Source organism: Nelumbo nucifera, chromosome 3, assembly GCF_055504915.1.
Source record: "Nelumbo nucifera cultivar China Antique chromosome 3, China Antique-T2T, whole genome shotgun sequence".
Taxonomy (NCBI): domain Eukaryota; kingdom Viridiplantae; phylum Streptophyta; class Magnoliopsida; order Proteales; family Nelumbonaceae; genus Nelumbo; species Nelumbo nucifera.
The window spans coordinates 100,106,819-100,115,951 of record NC_142651.1 but is presented as its reverse complement, the minus strand read 5'-3'; positions in this window follow the sequence as shown (position 1 = coordinate 100,115,951).

The following is a 9,133-nucleotide window of genomic DNA, read 5'->3' as shown; positions in this document are numbered from 1 at the left end:
GAACAAAGGTAATGATCGGGGATGCACTCTCTCTGATGGAAACCAAGACTGTCGGCAGCCGATTTCAATCGTTGAGATTTGTTTTGCAAAATATATTTTATATACGGATATAAATATATATTACGGTTTCAAAACGTTTGCAAATGTTTTAATTCCCGGGATCCATGTGAGAAGAGAGTGCAGCACTGTTCCTTGCAGCCGAGGGAGATGTCCTCTCTTGTCGGGCAATGTTTGATCATTATGGGCTGAGAGGTCAAGTGTAAGACCATTGAGGGTAATACTTGATAGGCTAATCTTGCATCTGCCCACAGTCCCTGGGTGTTACAAGGTGGCTTAGCCCAGGGACCACTTAGTGTAAGTGTTGAGCCCATAGAATCCATGTGATGGGCTCAGGGGGTTCACTGGGCTTTCCAATGAATTCGGCTAGGCCTTGTAACAAAGGCTGGGCTGAACCCTTGTGGCTGATGTGTAGATCAATGCTTGGGTCCACGCCATACAAGGAAGCCCAACTGGGCAGTAATTTGGAAGGTTAAGTGAACGCATATACTTATTGGGCCTAAAGCCCATTTCGAACTGGACTGATTTAATCAGTTAATCAAAGGGGCGAATCTGATATTAGATTAGCAGATATGATAGGGTCTTACCCTATCCACTCAAAGAGTCCAAATCTGAATATAGATTCAGATCTGGAAACCTCCTGATAAGATTAGGAGAGAGTTGATCTAATCTGCAGATAAGATAAGGGTCTATCCTTATATCTTAAAGGGAATTCAGATCCAAATATGATTTGGATCTGCAACTCCTAATTGGATTAGAAGCTGATCCCTTTAAGTTTATAAAAGGAGAAGGGGGCGGCAACTTTTAGAAGATCATCACATTATCAAATCCAGAGAAAGAACATAGCACCCAGTGAGACTGCGCTATTTTCTCCTTGCCGCCGCCATAACTGCCAGTTCGATCTCCTCTTTCTAGCAGGAACGATCAAGATTGGATCTTGATATCAGCCTTTGGAGAAAGGCTGATCTGAAGTTGTGCTCATAGCCTCTAGCGAATTCTTTTGAAGGGTTCGGTTCGTTAGACGAACATTGTTGATTCTGCTCCATCCTACACTGCGCCATTTTCAATGGGAGCAGTCTTTGGTTCCTACCTTAGACGTGAACACCTCAATTTGGGAGATATTGTTTCTCCGTATCAGGTATATCCCTCTCTTGTTTCTGGTTTCAGATCTGGTTCGATTTATGGTTCAAGATTGATCCTTGAAAATGCAGATTTTCTAAAACAAGGAATGTGATTCCCATATGAGGGGAGAGGAAATTTTTGAAATTTCGCCCAACCTTCTTACAGGGTTCAGCCATCCATATGATGGATCTCACATCCCTTCAGTAAAATGTGAAACTATTTGGGTCCGGTGATGATACTTGGATTGGTCTAGGACTAGGAACACATGATCTGAGAAAAGGATTTTGGTAGTCGATATCCTTCCATTGGGGAAAAGGTTATGCCACCAAGGAGTTGCATAGCCTCTCTCCAATTTTTCCTGTACTAATCTATTTCCATTTTGTCCATTTGACCATGTCTGTGTAGCCCCCATCATTTTAATTTCCGAAAGAATGAGTTTATTAGATTTTGTAGGGGTTCAAACAATTTGTTTTTTTCCTATCCTTTGACCCTGATAGTCACTGCCATCCACTATATCATTATAATCCTCAATCATCATCCAATTGTGTTTCCCATTAAGGATGGATGAGAGGTTTTCCCAGAATATTGTTCTATATTTTCGAGTTGGGTGTTCGTAGACAAGACAAATCCACCAATTTGGGTCCAATGGGCCATCTCTAATGTTAAGGATGTAGAAAGGATTTTCTCTACCAACATATCTTGTTTCCAACACACAAAAAGAACTCCTGATAAGCCTTGAGCTGGTGTTCCACACCAATCAACAAAACCTAGTCTAGAGCATAATTTCTCAGTCTTAACAGAATCCATTTTAGTTTCAGAGAGAAATAGGACATCGAGATTATGAGAGTGAACTTGTTTTTTCAGAAGTCGAAAGGTAGCAAGATTATTACACCCCCTAATGTCCCTATTTCACCACTTTCCTTGCCATGCAGAGTGAGTTGTTGCCATGTGTTGTTACTAATTTGTGCATGCACTCCAAGTGTGGACGAGCTTGCCACATCCATTGGTGACTTCTTTTTCCTTGATTTGTGTGTCGACTCGCCCGAGTTGCCTTGGTGAGTCACCACCCGGGTTTGGGATTTTTTGCTATTGTTTCTTGCATGCATCGCCGATCTGTTTTGCAGACATCTTCGTTTTTCACTAGAACCTTCATCTTCATAATCTTCATCTGATCCATTCTCACTCATCCGAATGAGTTGAGGTTTACAACTTGCAGAGGTGTCTTTGTACACTTGATTATTTAATTACTCATAGTTTTGTAACTTTTGACTACATGTTTGCTCAAATTGAAATTCCAATTTAATTTTTGCTTTTAAGTTTGGAATTTGATCTTTCCTTTAGGCTTTTACTTCAGTCCACCAAGTGGAGTCTCCAGCTAATTGTTCAATCTTGTACGTTAGCCTACCTAACTGCCTAAGCCCTTTGAAATAGCTGAAAATTAAAATTGAATTTAGAATTGTGGTAGTGATAATATGATATTAAAATAGTTGAAAATTGAAATCAATTTTACTTAATCATATAATGCATTATAATTTGTGAATTGATATTCTTGAAATGCCTTCGTGATGGTAATTTTAGTTAGATTTTGAAATAAAACAAAATTTATAATGGGGAGACACGTGGGCATGACTCGACATAAGTGACAACTCGACACAATCAAATAGGCACGTGGACGTGACCCGACACGAGTGACAGATTAGCATGATCAGTTCGCTACAAAGCGACCTCGAGTACCCTGTTACCCCAAACTGAAGCTACTTCGAGTTACCAGATCGCGACCAGGATAGAGACCAAGTTCGCTACACATCGAACTCGAACAGATGAACCACCCCGAAAAGAGGCCACCTCGGGACAGGCCTACCACGGTGCAAGATCACATCGGTACTAAGGCATTTCGGTATTCGGAGCAGATCAGGTCTGTGGAACAAGAGCTCAAGTAGCTTGCCACTAGGCAGCTTGCCACCAAGCAGCCCGACACTTCACAAGCAGCTCACTATCTAGTCAGGTGGACCTTCACATGGAAACCCCGAGGATCTCACCACCGGATCCCGTGCTTTTCGGGATCACGCCTCGTAACGGCTAGCACTATCTCCCCATCCTATACACGCGGCAGTAATGAGCCTTATCGGCTAGCGGCGTTATCTCCTGTTAATACGGAAACAAGCCTCATCATAGCAAGGATCCCGGAACCACTCCGAAAGACCCGCGAGGACTCCAGTATATAAAGGCCCCAACCCTCTAGGGGCGAAGGTATGCGTAATCTCTGCTCTCTAGCTCTCTTGCTTTCTTAAGCTCTCATCAGCTCGCAACCAGATACTAACTTAAACATCAGAGTGACCTCGCCAGGCAAGCCCCCGGGTTCTCTGATTCTCCTTGTGCAGATTAATGAAGTTCGTCGTCTACTGGAAGCCAAGTCATCACCAGCTAGGAGCAGTCGGACTGCGTCTCATCATTTAGCGTCGTCTGTGGGAAACTAATACAAAAATCTCTTTTTCCCCAAAAGAAAAGAAAAAGCATCCATGGCATCTTCAAGTAACGCTGGACAAAACACCAACGTGAACACTTCCGAGGGACAGCCTCAGATCCCAACTGTCTGTATTAGGTAGTTCACTCTGCCCCTTTTTGCAAATGGGGTGCCAACTTTGAATGTACCTCGGGTTATGGCACTAGTGTATGCCCCTCTCCCTCCCATGATAGGGGCAACCTTTTCCGAACCCTCGGTAATCCCCCCTGCAGTCAGGCAGAATCAGCTCGATGACCTAGTGCATTGTGTACGGGCTATGCAAGCCCAGATGCAACAAGTTCAGCAGTTCCAGCAGTACCAGCAGCAAGTCCTGCATCACTTCTGCCAGCAACAGTACCAACAACAGTTCCCACCACTGTAGCAAGCTATATAGCAAATTCCACCTCGGCATCCCGAGACAGCCAAACAAGTCTCACCGATAGGGCGCTCGACCGCCTTGCCAAGGAGAAACTTCCCAGACTCAAAACCATCACGGGAGCCAAGTTTCATCCCATGGCAGGGGGAAGAGGCCAGCCACTCCTCCTGCCTCACTGCAGGTAAATGGGTCGGGAGACACTTGCTCGCCAGAGCTGCTTCATCCCGGCCTTCACAGCTCGAAAGTTCGCTCACGGGAAACCTGTTCGGGGCTCTAGTCGTGGATTCAAGACAAGGCCCCTCTATCCGCAACAGCCATCCTCAGTAGTCTGAGCAGCTTCATGCCAGAATAGTACCCGACGATACAAAAGCCAGTAGTCGAACACGGAGCCAGTCAAGAGGCAACAACGGCGACGTCCCAAGGCTCGCCGAGCCACAATCTAGAGCCAACTTGAACTACCCAAAGGCAAAGAAGAGGCGAGCTCGGGAACCGTAAAGACCACTTCGCTCCTCTCCGTGTTGTCTCCCTTATCCCCCGAGCTCCTAACCGTCTTGATGCCAAAAGACTTCAAGGTACCTCCCCTAGACAAGTACGACGGGTCATTCGACCTGAATGACCATGTGGATTCTTTCCAGTCCCAGATGCACCTAGCTAGGGCTGATGAATCCTGCATGTGTTGCCTTCTCCACAACCTTTAAGGGAGTGGCTCGTACATGGTACAGAAAGCTTGCGCCCGAGACAATTAAAAGTTGGGCGCAGTTCGTGCAGATATTCATCTCGCACTTCATCATTAGGAAGAGGTGCCCGAGGTCCCAGAAAAGCCTCCTCAGCATAGTCCAGAGGGAGGGAGAATCAATACGGAGCTACATCAAATGGTTCAACGATGCGTGTTTGCAGATCCCCGACCTAGATCCCACCATGAGACTCACAGCAGCGAAAAGAGGCATCACCCACAAGGAGTTCAAGTGGCACATGGTAGCCAACAAGACTAAAGACGTCATAGAGTTCCTTAAGCTCGCTGACCAATTTATCGAAACAGAAGAAGAGATGAACAAAAAACGCGAGAACCCACCAGAAAAAAAAGGAAAAGAGAAGGTGACGAGTCAACCAACGGGGATAGTAAGCGAAAGAAGGCCGAACTAGTTAGAGAAGGAAATAAACCAGACCAGCAATTCCGAACTCCTCCAGTTGAAAGGATGAACTACACGCCCTTGAATGCGAAGCAAGGAGAAATTATTATGGCAATCAAAGACGTCTCCTATGTAAAGTGGCCACCTCGACTGAGAGGGGATCCAAATACGAGGAACAAAAATGTATATTGTCATTTTCACAGAGACCACAGCCATAGCACCGAAAACTGTAGAAACCTCCGCGATGAGATTGAAGAACTCATCCGTCATGGATACCTAAAAAATTTTGTATTAAAAGAAAATAAAAATCAAGCAGATCGGCAGGGGGAGCAAGGGAGAGATGCTCCCGAGACCAGTAACAGACAGAGTGAGTAGCCGTAGAGACAACTGCTCGAAGAAAGGTCAGTTCGAGGGATAATTCATATTTTCATTGGCGGGTCAATTGTCGTGGGCTGCACATCAGCCGCAACAAAAGCATCGGCTCATGAGTTAAAAAGAGAAGAGCAGAACCCCCCGAAGCGGCCAAGGTTCAAAGAGCTCGTGTTCTTCATTGAAGATGACGCACGCGGTATCCAGTACCCCTATGATGACGCACTCATCGTAAAAATAAGAATCAATGACTTCAAAGTGAAGCGCGTCTTGGTCGATTCAGGTAGCTCGACAGATATACTGTTCAAGGGCGCGTTGAACAAGCTACAGCTCCCAAAAAGTGATATCAAGCCCACAAACACACCCCTGATAGGCTTCAGTGAGAAGAAGTCAGGCCCTTGGGGCGAATTACAGTACCTGTAGAGGTCGGTGCATGGCCTAGCATTGCAAGGTTCGACCACACATTTCTAGTGGTCACGACTCCCTCCCCATACAATGCCATTCATTATAGGTCAGCCTATCACCCACACTCTTCACGCAGTGGTGTCCACCTATTATTTGGCTATGAAGTTCCCCACGAACTTCAGAGTTGGGGTGGTGCGAGGCGACCAACTTGAGTCTCACAAATGCTACGTTGCCGCCCTCAAAGGGAAAGCCAAGGCCTCAGACGACCTCAAACTGGAGCGACTTGTGGAGTACACCGAGGAGCGAGCTTCACCGATAGAAGAGACGGTCCCTGTACCCGTTTCGATAGAAGATCCAGCCAGGATCTCCAAATCGGCACATCGATTGAGGAGCCTCTGCGTTCTCATCTGGTAAGTTTCTTACTTGAACATTTAGATGTGTTTGCATGGTCCACGGCAGAGATGCCCAGTATAGATTCTAAAATAATAACTAACAAGTCAAACACTGATCCTGTAGTTAGGCCCGTTAGACAGAAGAAACACAACCTAGCCCCAGAGTGCTGGAGAGTAGTCGACGAGGAAGTCGGGAAGCTTCTCGCAGTCGATTTCATCAGGGAAATCCATTACCCGAGCTGGGTGACTAACCCCGTTCTGGTAAAAAAGGCCAATGGTAAATGGCGCATGTACGTCGACTATACCGACCTAAATTGGGCCTGCCCAAAGGACTATTTCCCACTTCTCAAGATTGACCGTCTAATGGACGTGACCTCAGGTACGAGTTGCTGAGTTTTCTGGACGCATACTCGGGCTACAACCATATCAAGATGGACCCTGACGATGAAGAAAAAATGGCCTTCATAACCGAGCTAGGCCTATACTGTTACAAGGTCATGCCCTTTGGACTGAAAAATGTCGGGGCAACATTTCAAACACTTGTAAACCGACTTTTTGAGCCGCTAATCAGCAAGAAAATAGAATGCTATGTAGACGACATGGTCGTCAAAACTCAGTTTTCAAATGATTTAATAAAAGATCTGCATTGTGTTTTTGAAATTTTGCGCAAATATAACATGAAGTTAAACCCTAACAAGTGTGTATTCGTTGTCACATCTAGTAAATTCCTGGGTTACATAGTTAACCGGCGTGGCATTGAAGCCAACTCCAAAAAGATAAAGGCCATCCTAGATATAAGACCGCCCCACAAAATGAAGGAGGTTCAGAGGCCGAATGGTCGTATAGCCGCTCTGAGCCGCTTCATGTCTAAGTTGGCAGATCGTTGCCTACCTTTCTTCAAGGCAATTAAAAAGAGCAAGGATTTCGAGTGGACCGAAGAGTGCCAGCTCGCCTTCGACGACCTCAAAAATTATCTAACCAGTGTCCCGGTTCTGACCCGACCAGAGGAAGGAGATATTTTGAAATTGTACCTCTCCGCGAGTCACGAGGTAGTCAACTCGGTACTGATAAAAGAAGTAGATCAGGTCCAACAACCCATCTACTATGTTAGTAAAGTTTTGCAGGATGCAGAAACCAGATACCCAAAGATAGAGAAACTGGCGTACGCACTGGTCGTCACAGCCCGGAAGCTTCGACCGTACTTCCAAGCTCATCCCGTCGTCGTCCTCACCAACAAACCTCTGAGGCAAGTCTTGCTCAAGCCCGAGGTCTCTGGTAGATTGACGAAGTGGGCCATTGAACTCAGCGAGTACGACATCCAGTACAAGCCCTGGATAGCCATCAAGGCCCAAGCCTTAGCCGACTTTGTCGCGGAATGTACCTTCAGAACTGTAGTCCCTGAATCGATCGAGCCCGAGCACAGAGAGGAAGCGTAACCAGCGTGGCACCTCTCCCGGTTAGAGCAAATCCAACTTGGGATGAGGAGCCCTAGATCCTCCATGTGGATGGCTCGTTAAATCAGCAAGGTAGCAGAGCTAGTATCATTCTGTACGGGCCAAGCGGGGTGAAACTGGAGTATGTGCTTCGGTTTGAGTTCACCGTGTCCAATAATGAAGCGAAGTATGAAGCATTGATATCCGGGCTTGCTTTAGCAAATGAAGTATGAGCCAAACACCTCATCATCTGCAGCGACTCCTAGCTCGTGGTCAACCAGGTCACCGGCGGATACGAAGCTCGCAAGCCAACCATGATCGCCTACCTAGCCAAAGTCAGAGAAGCTCTGCATGATTTTCAGTCTTACTTCATCAGGCAGATCCTGAGGTCCTAGAACGCTAAGGCCGATGCTCTGTCCCGGCTAGCCAGCACAAGCAATAACTCTTTAAGGACCGTGTACATAGAGAACCTGTCTCGGCCCAGCATTCTCAGGGGGCAGAGGAGGTCGTTCCTGTTGCGCAAGCAGAGCCGAGTTGGATTGACCCACTCGCGGACTACCTGTTTTACGGGACCCTCCCTGCAGATCGTAATGCAGCCAGAAGGGTAGAGCATCAGGCGGCCAAATACGTCATGATAGATGGACAACTGTACCGAAGATCCTACACGCTCCCCTATTTGCGCTGCTTGTGACATTTGGAAGCCGATCTCGTTCTCCACGACAATCATGAAGTTTTGTGCGACGGACACGTGGGGGGTAGAGCCCTAGCCCAAAAAGCACTACGACAGGAGTACTACTGGCCCACGATGAAGGCAGATGCACTTGAGCTCGTCAAAAGATGCGACAAGTGTCAAAGGCACGCCAACATCCACCACTAGCCCACTGCAGACCTGAAGTACCTCACTAGCCCATGGCCCTTCGCGCAGTGGGGAATTGGCATCCTTAGACCATTCCCGCTAGCGATGGGACAGAGGAGATTCTTGGTCGTAGCGGTGGATTATTTTACAAAGTGGTTGCGATGATCACAGCACGAAGCGTGCAAAACTTCTTTTGGAGAAGCATAGTATGTCGCTTCGGACTACCTCGAGTGCTTATCTCTGACAACACAAGCAATTTGAGGATATCAAGTTCCAGAACTGGTGCAAAGAGATGGGGATACAACAGAATTTCACCTCGGTGGCGCACCCTCAAGCAAATGGTCAAGCGGACGTCACGAACAGGGCCATCCTCCGTGGACTAAAAACATGCTTAGCACGAGCTAAAGGACTATGGGTAGACGAACTGCCCAGTACTATGGGCTTACCGAACCACTGTAAAGACCGCCACAGGTGAAACTCCCTTCAACCT